General features: G+C 42.6%; 1 long non-coding RNA gene across 2 annotated transcripts in view; it reads left to right on the forward strand.

Moving 5' to 3' along the window:
• The window catches only part of LOC146174461 (uncharacterized), a 69,000-nt gene extending 51,823 nt beyond the window's left edge, over nt 1-17,177 (forward strand). Inside the window, exons 2-3 of one of the 2 annotated variants that reach the window (XR_014701772.1) lie at nt 1,981-2,032; nt 16,960-17,177. This is a non-coding gene — a long non-coding RNA (uncharacterized LOC146174461). Of the gene's footprint in view, nt 1-1,980; nt 2,033-14,122; nt 14,518-16,959 lie in introns of those variants that run through there. The other variant, XR_014701770.1, reaches the window with a different exon arrangement.
• Nucleotides 17,178-17,988: the final 811 nt, after the last annotated feature.

Raw genomic sequence — 17,988 nt, forward strand, 5'->3', positions numbered from 1 at the left:
GTTACTCTGGTTATCAGCTTCTTCGTAAAACGCAGCGACACGCGTTATGATTTCGGTGATCTGGTGATCTGCGATGTGCGCTAGTATCTTTTACTCGCGACGTTACTGTTCCACTACATTGCAGGAACTTCAAAGCTGAAATATATTAAAATTCTCAACATTTCCTAAGTCAAGTTGTGTGATGGGAGGCCCTACGAAAATAGTTCACGAGCAGGGCTATAGATGTAACATCTGCCTATAATAAGTTTTTAGACTCATTATCGAAACATCATATGCTGGGCATCAATAATTTATGTTAGTTGCCTCCTGTAATTTCAGTAATATTGGTTTGGTATACTTTATGCACAACCATACTCGATGACCTTAAAGAACACTTCAAATTGCTTATATATACGCAGTAAATGACGTCTAGCAATGCTGCCTGCTGCTACACCACTTCTTGCTATACTAAGTGCCATCGCCGGCAAGCAGTTGGTATCGCTCAAAATATACGTGAGGTATAACGCAGGTTCATTTTAAGGCGTTATTCCAAAATCAGCACTTTGACATCTGCATTTGATAGAGCATTTAAATTTATCGTTAGATTTCGCGGGTATCTCCAAGCATAGACCGTATTTGTTTGTTAAAAAATGTTGCGAAATGGTCTTTGTCGACTAACCTTGCCCTCTTTTTCCTAAAATAATGTGTGAAAATAAACAGTGCTATCCAATTCGCCGAGAACATTTATCAGACGCCAATTTAGAGACACGCGATTATATTGTAGACTGCCCCCGTAGGCTTTTCTAGGCATCGTTTGCCTCAAAGGTTTGCACTCCAAGATGGGATTATGAGCATTAATAACAACGCCGTATCTTTTTTGATGACATTCTGTTCCGATCCGTCCCACTTTACTGAAGTTCTTGTTTCCGGGGGTTTTCTGGAGTCTAATTTGAAACTACATCAGGCTATTTGAGACTACCTCAGCAAACAACATTTGATGACGATATTCATGGATGCTCTCGGGTGAATCATATATTTTTTTAATAACTTAGCCCAACCGATGCCATAACATTTTTCTAGAATGAATCTATTTACAGTATTGACAGAGCATTAAGATGGCGTTTAAAAATGGTTGCATGCTTTGATTTAGCGAAGATTGAAGGAATGCTTGTATTATATTGTAATTAGGTGGTGGCTGCGGCTAACTAAATATTTGAGGAAGGGTCTGTAGAATCTGGCTACCGACCGATTGGTACGGTACGACAAAAATTTTCGGGGTCCACAATGCGGCACTTCTGAACTTCGCCCCGGGTTTTATTTGGCCTTCGGTTCCATGAAGTCACACTTCTGATTACCTACAGTAATTTTAAAGTTTTTAGTTCTTATCTCCGGTAAATTTGTAAATTTTTTCTGTAAATTTGCAATATACCTGCCGCCTCAAATCATGTGCTTCATAATATTTCAATATTTTTCTGTGTGCCACTACAGGACGAAACTTTTGTGATAGAAGTTTTCACCGCTGTTTTTTATCTTGATTTCCCGCATGGTTTTTGTTCACTGGGCTGCAATAGAGATCACCTGCTGATGATCATTACATTTATCTCGTGGTTAAGCTGTAAAATCGCAATATATCTGCCATCTCAAGTCATGTGCTTTATAATATTTCAATATTTTTCTGTGTACCACTACAGGACGGAAATTGTGTATGATCATTACATTTACCTCGTGGTTAAGCTGTAAATTTGCAATATATCTGCCGTCTCAAATGATGTGCTTCATAATATTTCAATTTTTTTCTGTGTGCCACTACAGGACGAAAATTTTGTAATAGAAGTTATTCTTTATCTTGATTTCACGCATGGTTCTTGTTCACTAGGCTGCAATAGATATCACCTACTCATGATCATTATATTTCCCAGTTTTTCTCTCATAATTCATAAGGGCTGCCCTTATGCCCATAACAGCAGCAAGCTATAAAAATGTTGGTCTCTTCCCTTACAGGGCTGGAAATGCGCCGATTAGGGCAAGGAACCATTGGCGTTGCCTAAAAGTCGTAAGATGGATATTTACACCCATATCATTTTAAAATGGTGCAAACTGCTCTAGAGACAGCTTTACACTACATATATATTTCCTTCTAGAGGTTGCCTTTGATGCCCTAAAACACACGGGAAAAAATTTGCCCACTTTCCGCTGTATTAAATGTACTTGTGGAAAGTAATCGACTAACAGTTCAGACATACGTTATATCACATCGTAGCTTTTCAAGAAAACTGTGTGGGTGGAGTCATAAATGTAACTGCACAGTTCTAGAAAGTAATCCTTATATATGCAACAGTATGAAGACCCAACGTTAAATGCATCATTTAGTTTTTTTGTGATAAAATATCAGCGTCCTCTATGAAAAAGCGTTCTGCTTTCGAGAAGTGACCAGCGCAGGCACTCAATAATTTATTACTTGGTCATAAGGGGTGATATTACATGCTGACATAAATTATTTCAGTGCTGAATAGACAGCGGGGATGATGATGTAGTGAGCGTGCAGGACCTGGGTGAGCTAGCTGGTGCGCTGGAAGGAGGCTGTTGGCATGGACAATGGACAAACATGACAGGCCGCCTTGCAGCGTAGCGTCATAAGGCAATGTATTGTGACATATTTTGGTGTTGTCAGGTTTCCTCATCACATGACGGGACGAAAAGAGCTGGAGTGTGAACGGCAGTTCACAGCGCGCTGCCTTACTAGAAGGCATTTGCAGAAAACGGTATACAAAAGGAGGAATGGGGCTTGAATCAGCTTCTTGTATGTCTGCCTTAGGAGGCAGTCCACACAAGAGAAAATAGCTAGCACTGACGGATGTCCTCAAGATGTAGTTTGTCGACGACTAAAGCACAGAATGTTCATGTGGTCGTACCCCTCAACGCTTAATAAATTTAAATTTCCTCTAATTTTAATGCGATTGCGTTAATAGAGATCTGCTCTTAACAAAACCTACCATCGCCATTGCCAGCTCCAGAGTTGTGATTGAAAGATCGCTAGAATGGATTTGGCAGGCAGCAGATGGCAGCGTATATCAGCGAGCTTGTGGTGCTCCATGTGTATTTGATTTTACGAGACAGCAAGACAGAGCAGCACTTGCGGGCGTTTCCAACTCAAGCGCCGTCATACAGATGGGAGTATTGGACTGAATCCGTTCCCTAAATTCTTAGACCCGAGAGAGACACGCCGCCCTTAAGCTAAAAATGTATTTTCGTAAAGCTTGGCTAAAACAATCTTTCTCCATCCCAATTTCTCAAGGTAGTAAGCAACCTTAACCTCCAATTTTTTGACCTCTCCTTAAACGCGGACTGAGCATTTAATGCTGCTTCACACATCAACTACTAGCCACGGCAGGCAGCCTGCCTTTTACGCTGACTACGCGGCCTCCGAGGATGGCTATAGCGCACAGTCGATTAGCGGACGCCTAAATGTAGCGCTTATAGAGGCACACAATAAAGATTTCTGTTTTTAAGGGTTTAAGGAAGTGCGGAAAGCCGAACCTAGTGATGGTAGCCACTAACACTCTCGTGTCATACTCACAACCCCAGAGCTTAAGGGTTCGCCTCATATTCACCATTCACGTCTTCAGTGTTCAGATTTCACAGTGCGTGTCTGAATTTTTATGAGGTTTAATAGATGCTATTTTCAGGGAAGAATTTATGGCACTAATAAGAAACATTGGTTATAAAAAACATGATAAACTTTGCACCTTTTGTAACAAGAGATCCCCTCTTAAGGGGCTCAAATTTCGCTATCCAACCTCTCCCGCGTTCGTTACAGCTGATGTCGGTTGGAACATTAAACTACAAAAACCAAAAAATGATGGGATCAGGCTTGCAATTGCTTTTGGTCAGCTTCAAGGAAGGGTTAATGTTGCCCTCTTGCTGATCTGCAGTGATCTTTGAAGAGCTACCAAACGAGGTACCCTCCGAGTGTGTCATTTACCCTTCTTAAGAACAGCCTTGCTGTTTGATTGTACGATTCGGAATTTGGCGCTCCCCAGAGAAGACATTGCGTGAATGTTTTTTGCAGTTCAAAAAGACAAGATTGCTCACTACTTCCATTCATTGAGTATCGCACTCTGTTATTCTTGCCTCCGGTGTTGCTAATTTGCTTTTGCCAACATTACTTAATTCACAGCTATTCTGGCATCTTTGAAGGCATATGGAATGGAATGCCATCTCACCTGTAATATAGTAAGAATGGTTTTAATTTTACACTGTGAGGTTGACCCTAAAACGCAAGAGTTTTCCAAACAATATGCCGGGCGGTTACATTTTATTGAGCTACCCAGGAAATATATCTTCACCGCTTTCAAAATTGAAACAGCCATTTCTGAAACCGCATTTAAATTTGGTATGTCTAAGTTCTGCATAAAGCCTATTTTTTACATAGCGATATTGTAGCGCAAAACAGACAAGACACACGAGAAGACCGAACAACACGAGCGCTACTTCCAACAAAACTGTATTACACACATGCACCACATTTATTCGCCAAAGCTACATTTATACATTTATTATACATTATACGGAAGCCAAATGCTACCGGAGAGACATGTGTTAGCACTCCGTCGATTTGTTTATGTGATAAGAAAATGTCTTTTCTCTGGCAATGATACTGTTAGCACATGTGATATCTTGTCTTTGGCGCATAAATGCACTGCATGTGTGTAATAAAATTTTGTTGGAAGTAGCGCTCGCGTTGTTCGGTCTTCTCGTGTGTCTTGTCTGTTTTCCGCTACACTATCGCTATGTTCAAGCACCAACAAGCCGAAAAAGCTACGCTTTTGATCTGTTTACAATAATTTGAATATGGGAGTGCCTGAAGCATCAATTATGAATTAAGTTTTCCGTCCTCTGCAGTAAACAGCCGATTAATATTATGACATACATGGAAAGCTCTTCTTCACATTTCTTTTCTTTTAATAGCCATATATAAAAAATTTATTTATGAAAAATGTGGAGAATTGACGCCATAATTACTAAAGGATTAGAAACAATATGAACGCTGCTAGTTCATGTTTGGAGCCCGACGTACTTGTTGTCGGGTGTTTTGCTCAATTCAATTGTTACCATTCGTTGGAAGTTGTGGATTAAATCATCTCCCAGTGCTCCCAGCCCGATAAGGTGATCTGAACCTTCTGCAATAGTGGACTGCCAGCGCACCTACATACTGCGGAAGGTACTGAGGCCTCGTCATGAAATACACTCCGGCCTCAATTCAGCACCCAGAAAAGAAAGCTGAAAATGATTAGACATTCAATGGCCCTGGTGCATTTACCTGGTCCTGTGGCATCTAGATGTACGCATATCACAAAGCACTCAATAATCGGAACTGTCGCAAAGTTTGGCAATTAGCACGCACTGGTAATCAACAAGTACTCGGACGTGTCTGCAGGCTATAGGAACTGCCTCCAGCAGCAGGTCTCCTCACCTCAATCATGTCACGGGGTTCCAGGACGTGCTCTCACGATAAATCAGCTTTCGACATTGTCGCCTACCCAGTGACATACTCAGACCACGGCCGCTCAATGGAGGTGCACTTGGGTGCGGCCCGTCGCGTCGCCCAAGAGAGCCGTATTGCGCCTAGTTCTCATCGCCAAAGCTGCGGCGCCACCGCTCCGGGACGAGTCCAGTTGACAGTTGACAGCCGTGTGGTGAGGAAGCGGGTTCCATCGCTCCTCCGATTGCACGTAGCTACCGGAAACGGACGGACTGGCGACAGCGGAAGCTTCCGAAGCGTCAAATAGAGGAGAGATGAGTTCTTTCTTTTATTAACTTTATTTTGTTTTCAGCTAGTTAGGTTAGGTGCAGCCTAAAGAATAGACTTTAGCTCTTTGTCCTAGCGGCCTGGTTTTTCGTGCCGGCAGCTAGGTTTTCTTGGCGTTCATTATTTAGTCATCTTGTTTAGATAAATATCTTTTTTCTAGGCTATTGGCATTCGCAGAATTGGTTTTTAACGCGTGTTTGCTAGTCGTTTCTTGTGTCTTCTTTTGGCAATTTGTATATTCTGAGATTTCGTAATAGATATAGTTCAGTCGATGAGCGCTAAGATGTGCAATCAAAAGAAGGTAAAGTGTACTCAGTGTGAGGCGCAGGTTAATTTCAAGGAAACGCGTTTTGACTCTGTAGGTGAAGCGGAAGGCAGCGACTTTTTGTGTCGGTGTTGCGTACTGAGTGCGCGTCTAGATAGATTTGATCAAGAAAGGGGCAGTTTAGTGTCTCGTGTGGATGATTTAGAAAATGAAGTACGTTTGTTAAGAGCGGAAAATCAGAAACTGCTTGGACAGCTTACTCAAATTGAAAAAAAAGGGGCCGACTTTATCCTTGGAACCAACGAAGACGAACATTTCAATGCGGGCCACGTGGCTGGGGCCAGCACTGGCATGGAAGGCATAAGCAAAGTAGGTCGGGCGGATCCGAACCGTCAGAGTTATTTAGAAGCAGCAAAGACGCCAGAAAAAAATGAAGTAAGGAAGAATGAAAATCCCAGAGACAAGGACACAAATAACGAAAGCAGGAGCCAACAGTTGGGAGAGGGAGAGAGAAGGCCCAGGTGCTTATCGCCGGAAATTTTAACATGAACAGGTGCAAGCGAGATATCTTGGAACGTGTAAGGGGTGATAAGAGAGTGTTGGTTGAAGCCTTCCCAGGGAGAAAAATGAGGGCAGTGCTAAAAGAGAGTAAAAATAGGCTGTTGAAGAATTCTGGAGAGCGCAGTATGGTAATAGTAGCCGCGGGGCTAAACGATCTCCTAAATGGTGACGCTGCAGGAGTGGTGGAAAGTTTAGCTAAGGGAGTTGAGATCAGGGAGATAGCACAGCAGACGCAGATAGTTGTATGCACAGTACCACAGGCGCTAGAATTGAACGGAAAGATGAAAAAGGACGTGGTGACAGTTAATCAGGACATAAGAAAGTTAAGCCTGGAGAAGCGTTTAGAAGTGGTTGAGGTAAACAGGGAGGTACATAAAGCAGGTTTTGGTAGGGCTTTTCAGCGAGATGGCATTCATTTTAACAGAAGGGTGGGAGCAGAGATCGGCTGGCGCCTGGCAGGCAGGGCTGTAGCTTTTTTAGGGGGTCCGCGAGGACTCCGTGTACAGAGGTAGTTAGAAGTGAAGCAGAAGAAAGTGTAAAAATGGAGGCTGAGCCCCAAAAATGGCAAAGAGTAGGTCGAGAAAGGAAAGTACAAAAAGAAATTTAACACTAGGATCAGCTACATAAACATGCAAGGAGGTAGAAAAATGGCTAGAGATAGAACAGCAGTTGAAGGATGACAAAATAGGTGTGTACGCTCTTTGCGAGACTCATATCAGGGATCTATAAGATCCGCCGTTTATAGAAGGCTACGTCTGGGAAGGGTGAACAGAACGAGAACGCAAAAAAAAGGGTGGAGGTATGTTGATACACCAGATAACAAATTGGCAAAGAATTAAATCATCTTGTAAAGAACATATCTGGGTTTCAGGAACAATGGGCGGCATAAGGACAAGGCTAGGGGTAATTTATTTAGGAACAGGTCATCAATGCAGGCAAGAAAACAGGGATCTTGTTGAATGTGTAAGTGAAGATATAAGCCAGTTTGGAAACGGGGCCAATATTATTGTACTGAGGGACATGAACGGCCACATCGACGATCTGGATGGATACACGGATTGTAACGGCAAGCTAATGCTAGATTTCTGTGAGCAACACGATCTAGTTATAGTAAATAGAGAAACAAAATGTGAAGCCCAAATCACGTGGGAATTCCGCAACAGGCAGACGACCATTGACTATTGTCTAATGTCGCATGAAATTTATAGCAAGGTCACAAAAATGGAAATAGACGAAGAAGGGGAGTGTAGTGTGAGAAGGGATCATAAACGTATTAGTCTGCAGATGGGGCCCTTCATGAAAAGAGAAATGGAACTTAGACAAAACGTAAACGCAAAATTAAACGACAATCAAATAGCGCAGATAGCAGCAGACATAGAGGAAGCAATAGAAAAAAGCCCCATGGAAGACTGGGATTATTAACAGGTAGAACTAGTCATAAGGAGGAAAATTCAGGAGGTTAAAGTAGCAAACCACTGGAATGGAAAGAGGAAGCCACGGAGCTGGGGGAATAAGGAAATCAGGGAAGCTATTGAACAACGACGGGCTGCTTCAAGGGAACACCGAATGGCAGAAAGCACAGGCTTCTCAGGAGGAAATCGACCAAAAATGGGAATCATATCAACAAAAGAAACTTCAAGTGCAGGCCCTCGTCCAAAGTAAAATAAGTCAGTCCACCGATCGCTGGATGGCTGATATACACGATGCCTCTAGAGGCGCATCAAGAAAATTCTGGAACCATATAAGCTGGCTAGGGAAGAAGAATCAAAGAAAGCAAGATCGGATTCAAGATAACGAGGCAAATTGTTTAAAGGAAGATAACGCAGTGAACTACATTACATCTGTTATAGCCGAGTCATTTAAGAGCGACGATAGGGTAACCTCCGCAAATCAGGAAGCAACACAAGGTAGCAGAATACAAAGCAGCTTAGAACTAACCAATCTAAACCGAAAAAAGGCAGAAAAAAATATTCCTAAAAACACATCTAAAGGAATAGATGGAATTCCGATCACGTTGATTAATGAACTCAGTCCAAAAAGTAAGGAAACGTTGTTAAAAGCTCTGGAAACAATCATAACGAATAAGCAAATTCCGGACAGCTGGCGGCAGAGTAAAATGAATTTGGTTTATAAAGGGAAAGGAGACAGGATGCACATAAAATCCTACAGGCCGATTACCATAACATCTGTTATGTACAGGTTAGCCATGCAGGTGGTGAAATTAAAGGTGCAAGCATGGGTTGAAAGTAACAAGATATTCGGAGAACTTCAGAACGGCTTTAGAAATGGTAGGCGCTTAGATGATAGCCTGTTCATTCTTACCTAATGCATCGAAATATATATAGTGGAAAATAGACCTTTGTATTTGGCCTTCCTGGACATAAACGGGGCGTATACGACAACGTAAGCAGGGAACTCCTGTGGAACATATTGAAAGAAGAAGGTATCGGCTATGAGATAATAGAGTTCCTACAGGAAATATACCTGGATAACAAAGTAGAAATTACGTGAGAAGGGATAAGAAGTACGGAGGATGTCAAAGTATGCAAAGGATTAAGACAAGGCTGTCCTCTATCACCGGTGCTGTTCAGGCTTTATATGATAAACTTGGAACGGAGGATACAAGACAGTAACCTAGGTTTTAACCTGTCATATAGATTAGGTGGAAAGACGGCAGAGCAGCGCCTCCCCGGTTTGATGTATGCAGACGATATTGTGCTGCTAGCTGCGAGTCTGGAAGACTTGCAAACTATAGTTAGGTATTGCGGAGACGAAGGGGACGCTCTGGGCTTCAGTTTCAGAGGAGTTAAGTCGGGTCTGATGATTTTCAACGGCTCAACTGATCAGGGTCTTAAAATACAAGGCCTTGAAATACCTAGAGTAGCAGAATATAAATATCTGGGGGTATGGCTGAATGAATGATTGGCATACATTGGAAAGCATGAGCAATCACTTAAGGCCAAAGGGCAAAGGAATGCCGGGATAATGAAGCATAAGGCATTTTGGGGATACAATAGGTATGAGGTTTTGAGAGGTATTTGGAAAGGAATTATGGTGCCCGGACTTACTTTCGGAAATGCGGTTTTGTGCCTAAAATCAGAGGTACAGTCGACATTAGAAACAAATCAGAGATCCGTTGGACGATTAGCACTAGGTCCTCACGGCAAAACTACAAACGAGGCGGTACAGAGAGGTATGGGCTGGGCATCTTTCGAAGTACGGTAAGCCCAGAGTAAAATATTATATCAGGAACGCCTGAGGAAATTGGGCAGTTACAGATGGGCATCTAAAGTATTTAAATACCTGTACCTAAAAAGCGTTGACTCACAATAGAGGAAAAGAACTAAGAAAATAACCAGTAAGTATGCTAATAATAAGGACGGAGAAATAAAGAGCATTAAGCAACAGGTGAAAAACACAGAAGGTAAAAATTGCATAAATTCGATGGAAAAGAAACAGAGTGTGGTATTGTACCGAAAGTGGAAAATGCAGATCAGAAAGGAAGATTTGTTTGATAACTCAAGAGGCAGTGCCCTACGTTTTGAAGCTATATCAGGGTGCCTTAAAGCACGCAGCTACAAAAAGAAATTTAACAATGGAGATGACGCATGTGCTGGATGTGGAATCTCCAGTGAAACAATTGATCATATTATACTCGAATGTAATGGTATCCATCCGGAAGTTGGTGCAGGCGCAATCACTGTTCCTGAAGCGCTGGGGTTTAGAGATAACAGTGGCCAGGTGAATAAACCGGCGGTGGAAACTAGCAAAAAACGACTGGAAGATTGGCGGCTTAAAAGCAGAGAAGTGACATAACGTTAGTAATGTAGGAACAAAATTTAATAAATAGCATGATGGTTTAGTTAACCATTCTGAATCAATAATTAAGATATAGGGAGAAAAATGAGCATGGCAGCTACTGCTACCACCCCGTTTCAAAGGGGACGCTCCTATATTCCATCCATCCATCCGAGTCCGGGCGGAGAGCTGCGCGCAGCGGCCGTGGTTGTGCTTTCGTTTCGGCGTCTGCGTGGTCGGCGCTTGCTCAATTTAGGATTATGAGCGGCGTTTCAGACATTATGTGATGCTATGTGCAAGTTTGCTATTGATAAGGTGATAGAGGCAAGTCATCATCAAAGGCTTTTTCAAGTCATTCGTGGTCTTCCGTTTACAACGAGAACGAAGCAGTCGTGTGCTTCGCTGAGTGCGCACTCATTTAGTTGCGTTTCAACCACTGTAATAACGTATTAGATATTGCAATCATGAAATCGGGACATGGACTGGGGCCATTTATTCAGCGTGCACTTTTCTGGAAACTTACAATTCAGGACGTAGCGTTCAACATCATTATTGTTCAGCCTGTTCCTCCCTTTTCACTGGAAATAATATTCAAGTGGGTACCACCACCTAAACATACTAACTAACACAAACTGTTGCAAAAGAAACAACACAAGATAGCCAGTTCAACGACACGCCCGCAGGCTCAGGCAATTTTTTTCTCGTCTGATATTATGAAGCCGCGTGATGCACAGAAGACACGCAAGCTTATTTTACAAGCGAAGAACTTTTCTCTAGAAAGGTTTACGTGCAAGCGTGATTTCTTCCACTGTCTAATTGATGTTGCCTGTCCAGTTGGTCAGCAGTGGTCGCATTAGTTTGGTTAGGTCCTTAGTGTGACTGCGGTCTTCTCTTACGCAAATCAACTCCGGAAATTGCACAAAATAGGGAAGAATGGATGAAACTAACACGTGGCATAGCTTGCTGCTTCTTATGACCTGCAGTCACTTCATCACCTTGCTAACAAAGGTGCATGGTGATTTTCAGATACCTTAGGCGTCCATCATCAAAAATTTTGATAAGTCAAGGGTTTTGCATGAATCACAAGGCACAAAGTTAATGAATGGATGGGAGCTAATAAAATAAAATTATTGACACTCTAAAGTAAGCACTAGAAGTTTTTAAACTTTGGTAATATATAAATAATGAAAGCACGGGCAGGCACTGAAAACAGAATAAATAAAAATGTTTCATGAGATTCTCTAAAACTATTCGTATAATTTTTCTTCAAATGGACGTGCAAGATAACTAGCCAAGAATGCATTCGGTGCTAACTCTATGTCAGCTGCTGGTTCACACCACACATGAATGAATCCAAACTGACTCGAAAACTCCCTCGCAGCAGACGTGATATGGCAGTTGACAAGGTACTTTCATAATCACGAATGCCAAGTTTTATAGCTGCCTATTGTTGATAGATGCATTTGCAGACTGATGCTTGCAAGATGCCAACCTGCACAAAGCATGGCAAAATGTGTATAATCTCAGTCGATATATTCTTTTTTTTTTTTGCTAGTGGTACCTTCAGTATTTTCTCCGAGATGAACACTGCAGCCCTTGCGTCAACTTTGTCGTTCCCGCCTTTGAATTGCCTTAGGCTGCTAAAAAGCGATACTATAGACCCCCTTTCAGAGCCTGCTTTAGGGCGTATCGGAAGCTGAAAATAAGATTCGGGTAAATGCAATGCACTAGTAAGGCACACAGAAGTCATTGTTGTAAGATACTTGATGTGATCAAGAAGGTCCTTAATTTGCGCCACTGTGGATCTGGTTGTCATGATTGTCACTTCGTACGTTTGTTTGGTTAGCCTTTGCTTCGACGTGCCTCCTTGGACCTGAATGTCTTCGATATGGCAAAGTCCAGCTCAAACCAAGAGAGTCGCTCGTCATCTGACAAACAGAGCGGCTTCTCTTGGTGTCTCCATGGCTTCACTTATGCGATGTTGGACAAGGCATACCATTTTGATATCATCGTCATAAATGTGATCGTGGCGCAGCTATCTTGAAACACACATGCTTCAGAATGACACGGGGGGTTGTCCAGGGGGAAATGAAGTGTAGCTATAACAAGTGGGGAAAATAAAGCTATTGACCTGCGCACATTAATTTTTTCAAGATTGTTTGGCTCAACATGAGCCCGCGTGAGTAACTTAACTTGTAATGTGGGCAGTTCGGGAACACGGAGGGGACAGCTTAAGGATGCAGGATCTTCAGTTTTATGTTCTTCCTGTAATCGTCATCTGCGAAGTGCAGTGAGTACACCAGTGACTTGTCACTCGGCTCCCACCGGCTTCCTTTTCCATCCTAGCCCTCCCGTGATATGTTTTGCAGCCATGCAGCTCGACGTTGTGAATCGCACGGGAACTCATGGTAACCGATCTTTTCTTGCTTTCGTGGTGCACAGCGGCACACAGCAGTTGCCTGCCATGGTGCTGCATGCGCTTAGGACGCTGTTGACACAGGCACCAATGACGCGCATGCAGAACTATCGAACCACGCGGTTATGCTGAGTAGTCAAAACGATAACACGCGCAAACCCAGCCAGCGCGCTCCTTCCGCGTCGTCTGCTCGTCCGTGCCCGGCGTGCCGGCGGCGCTTTATCCTGGAGTGGTGGCGCCCCCGCGGAGAGTGACGGCGGAAACTGTAACTTCTTCCAATACGCGCTTCCCCAGCATTGAGGCGCGACGCGACGGGCCGCACCAAGTGCGCCTCCATTGAGCGGCCGTACTCAGACTCTCCGACTCACAAAGGATTGCGCCGATGGGTATGTGCCATCGGTCAACCATAAGCCCGCCTAGTGTGGCAGGAGCTCATATGTGGCTTTTCTTTGATCCATAACTCCTTTCCCAGGGAGTTCAGCACAGAAAGTCGCAGGATCAGGTCGGTGGAATTCTTGCACTCATTGAAAACTGGTTTTTACCATGCGATATTCACATCGAATGCATCCAAGACAACCACACAAGGCAACCACAATAAATTGCGTTAGACCCTTCAGATAATTAGTTTTCATGGGGACACTAATCTTAATATATTCTCGTCAATGCAGCTAACAATTTCGGATTTGGTGATGAAACAAAAGGCATACGCGAATATTTGCAAGAGTTGCTCAAAATAGTGTTTGCCGTTATGCATTACCGTGATAGCCTTAACCAGAAGTGCCAAAATTACATACCAATATTTATAAGAAGAAAACGTTTTGGCTGATTATTAAAGAGTAATAGCGCTGCCTGAATCCTTGTTACATTTAAATTTTAAGAACTTGTGGACAACACAGATTCTGCTCGGATATTCCTGTATTTGTATTTATATATAAAAGCACACTGGTCGTAAAATATTGCAAAAAGTTTCCTCAAAATTCATACCTTTCAAATTCAGTTATAGCTCTCACAGTTCTGCATGGTTAAGTATTATGAAAAGGAAAATACATAGCTTTTCCCTTTCGGCCTCATATATGATTTAAAAGTGATACCCCATGATCATATAAAGGAAAACCAGGCTGTAGATCATCTTACGTGAATGCTATTAAGAGTACAATTAGTAATATTGATTTTTTATTCCCTTTTCTTGCTCCCACTTATATTGTATTGCCTACTTCAACAACTTAAATAAACAACATATTGAATTGGATGTAAATATACATGTTTACATATTTTTCTATTTCAATCTCCTGAGTGCAACCCATTCTCAAGGCAGAATAAATGCCCGGTTGGATGCGAGTGCTTTGCGGAAACAAGTCAGTCAAAGATGGGAGCGTGTCTCGACCCGTCCCTTCCGCTGCCTGCTGGATACAGCTCTGTGCCCAAGTTAAACAGGGGAGTGTGACTTGGGTGGAATAACTGATTTAAGCAGAGTTGAACGATAAATTTGTGGAAGCGCTGGAATAACGTATGCTACGAAACGTCTTTCTTATGGAGAAATATATTTGCCGCAGCAATCAATTCCAATAATAGTCAATATAATCTCGAATCGTGTGACGACCACTTGAAGACAACAGCCCTAGTTAGAAACCTAGAAGTGTGATGCCATTCACTGTTTACCCAAATCAATACAGCAAAGGTTGTTTCGGCTGCCAACTGCCGCTATGCTTTGCTGATGTTGATAATTGTTTAGATATATTTATTTTTCTTTAAGAAGCAAATGTGGTTCTTTTATATATTATGTTGTGATCTTTATTTACCCTTGAATGTCGCTGTTTATAGCTGATTTTGTCCCTTCTACAGCCTTTCCGTCTTTTTGCTTTGCCATAATTTGATTTTTTTTTCGAACATTCCAAAATTACATCAATTTTTCTACATTCGTTTTCCTAAACCTTTCATTTTCACACGCCCACACCATCACAGATAGGAGTGTGAGCCATTGCTTCATATACAGATTTTGAATGCATTCTGCAAAACCGGCGTTCAGAGCTGTCGATCGAACTGTCTGTGGCATTCGCGAGTAGTAAGAAAGGATGTGGTGTCGCCTACGCATTGGGTGTTTCCTTCCAGGCGCAATGCAATGTGTGCACATTTACTGAACTTTGCCAGTGTAAAGGATAAATCGTGGTTCCTTTGATGTATTTACATTTTTAAATTTCGGCGTCCATAGTAGCCCGTATTCATGTGCGTGGCCCCTAAACCTTGCATTTCACATGCCTGGTTTCAGAGTTCTGCTTATTTATTCCCTCTGCAAAGTATTCGGTATACAATATAATGCGAGTGCATGCTTTGTGTGTGTTTAAAAAGGAATTCAGGTTACTATTACTTTTTGCATTTACTCATTTCACTGTTTCTACTGTAGGGCATTAAGCTGGCCTGTTCACGCAATAAATCATCTACGGTGCCTGAAAGTCGTAAGGCAAAACGTTTTTATGGCGCTTCCTTATAAGTGGTACAGTTGCCTTTTACCACAGTGAAGCCGTTGGGAGGACGTAAAATGTTCCCTCCCTTGTTCTTAGCGATATGAAATATTTATGACAAAAACTGTTTCCAAATGTTTCTCTATGGGACCGATGCGCGAAGCCTATAATCAAGCATTTTAGAAATGTCCACCATAATACTCGTCTTTATCTTTACATGAACGTTTGAACAGGCCAGAGTAGAAGTTAGAGATTTAAACCCAAATAAAAGTTAAAGGGCGCCTAAAATTAAAATAATTCGTGACCATCATAATCACATTCATAAAATTATAAGTCTACCCTCTCACGAAACCCACCCGCAACTCCCCTTTGGAGTACTGGTTTGATTAAATACACTTCGCCACTCATCCAGTCATTGCTCTCTAAATACTTGCCTTTATTATTTATGTGTAATCTAGAAACTAGACATTGCATGATTTAAAGCCAAAACTTTTAGTTTAATATATGGGGATTGCCATTCCAAATAAACTCAGGTTATGAGAGAGGCCGTAGTGGAGGCTTCAAAAATATCGATCACATGGAATTCTTAAAGGTGCATAAAATCGCACAGCATGCATGCTTTGATTTTCGCCTACCTTTAAAACTGGCCGCCTCACGGCATTTTTATTTTCTGGAGAATTCTAACAATACTTCGAAACTTCTCTCCTAGGATGATGAGGTTCCATGGTTGACATCGCCACAATGTGTGACGATGAATTTCAATGGAAGGTTTTCAAACAAAGCTGCGATTCTAGTTACAAAGAACACACAGCCGATGTGCTTACTTAAACAAAAGAAACTATGCAGTGATGCAGTTTTCCGTTTCATATCAGGGCCACCCACTTAGGTATGAAAAACGTGCATATGTATTCACACAGAAGAAAAGTATGAACGGGGGAAATAGCCCTACTGTGGCCACATTCCCCATACGCGGCAAACCAGCCACATTGCTGGAAGGTACGTTGTTATGGAGAACTTATAGTGCTTTTGTTTGAAAGAGAACATCAAGAAACCGCAGAGGCTGTGAGGAAAGACCAGTCGAAGGCTCCAGGATTGACTTCACCTATCTGGCAATCCTGAACATGCAATGGCACGTAAACACAGGGCGGCGTTTTGGTTTCGTTTAATCCCCTTTAGTCCACTTAAAACTCCGGCCGCATCTCAGCAGGCCACTAATCGGCTTGAAATGCGAGAACCTAAGACCATGTAAAGACTGCCACAGAGCAGACAGCAGCTTGGACACTGATCCACAGTTGCCGATGATCACAAAAAGACGGAAACATGCATTCGGCAAGCAGCCAACGTTATTCCTATCTCTATATAATTTTCATACCATCGCTCCAGGAGAGATCAGGTTACAACATAACACAATAAATTTATTATCTGATAGTGTAGTTTGTTCCCTTATGTTGCATCAGCTATAAAAAGCTCACTCTGACAACCATTAGTTAGCAAATATATTTGTTTTATAAGTTTGCATCTTAAGCCAGTGTTTTCAAATATGACGGAATGCGTTTTTCTTTTCAAGTGTTTTGCAGTGTGTTTTCCCGAGTCGCTCAAGCGGCTCCCAAAGAAACTATGTGTGCAAGACCTTCAAATAAGCACGATGTTTTGTCGTTTCCTGTCTTCTTAGTGTGATCCACGTCTCCAACAACACCGCTGCCCACCGGGATGTCAGTGTTTCCGGGAGACGAGTAATCCAACCATCGGGATGTGCCTTGATTCTGTTCTCCCACCTCCTCCAGCGTACGAAGCAGCGTTCACAAAAAACAGAGGATTGCCAAGCGGAATAGTCCGTAATAGAGTGTACAGCCGCTGAATAAAAATATTCGGAAAACATTCTTAAGCTAACTAGTAGCCGGCGGCAGATGTTACAACGTTATTTTCCTACTCGCTATAAGTTGTTACGCCCGCAATTTAATTGCAAACAGGCAGTCCTGCACGCGAGCTGTGACTACCCACACCTGCGCATAGATTTTTACAGTATCCATTCAGCGCAATTCTTGCCCTGCAATGGTTTTTTCTTCCGCGACTGGTTTTCTAACGCCTAACATATCAGTGGGCGTATTATAAGCCGAAATATTTACATAATACATTCCAGTGAACATGATTCATGTCTAGTATTGCGAACATGCTGCCTGGCTTGGACTAAAATTTATAGCGGGTGAGTGGAGATCGCATGCTTCGCATTTAAATATTATAGGTCGTTTCAGACTCGATAACAATGAGTATAGATTCTCTGTGTGCTGCCTACTAACGCGATCAATGCTTTGATGAAGTGTTGAGTCACTGAATGCTTAGTCATTAGCTCCAACATATGGCTTAGCCGAGTGACTGCTGCTGTGGTGCTGTTCTGGCGCTGCGACGTCCTGCATCCATGAAGAGTTCCTCGCCCTTGGGCAGTCTGTTCATCTTATAGTGTGGAGGCCTGCGTGGCGCCTCATGGATTGCTCTTGTGTTGCGTGTTCCTTGGGAGGGGAATGGCACGGAATTTCCCTTTCCGTTCCTGGGGTACGTCCTGTGATTTCTGAGTGGGTTGGGTCACGCAGCTTGCGCATGCCAAGCGCATACAGCGCAGCCCGGGAATTCTTCTGCCTGGACCCCACGCAGAGATGAAGGGGAAATGAGGGTGCTCGTTATAATACATGAAGGAAAGAAGCCA

Source organism: Amblyomma maculatum, chromosome 11 (assembly GCF_055883805.1).
Source record: "Amblyomma maculatum isolate TAMU_Amacu chromosome 11, ASM5588380v1, whole genome shotgun sequence".
Taxonomy (NCBI): Eukaryota; Metazoa; Arthropoda; class Arachnida; order Ixodida; family Ixodidae; genus Amblyomma; species Amblyomma maculatum.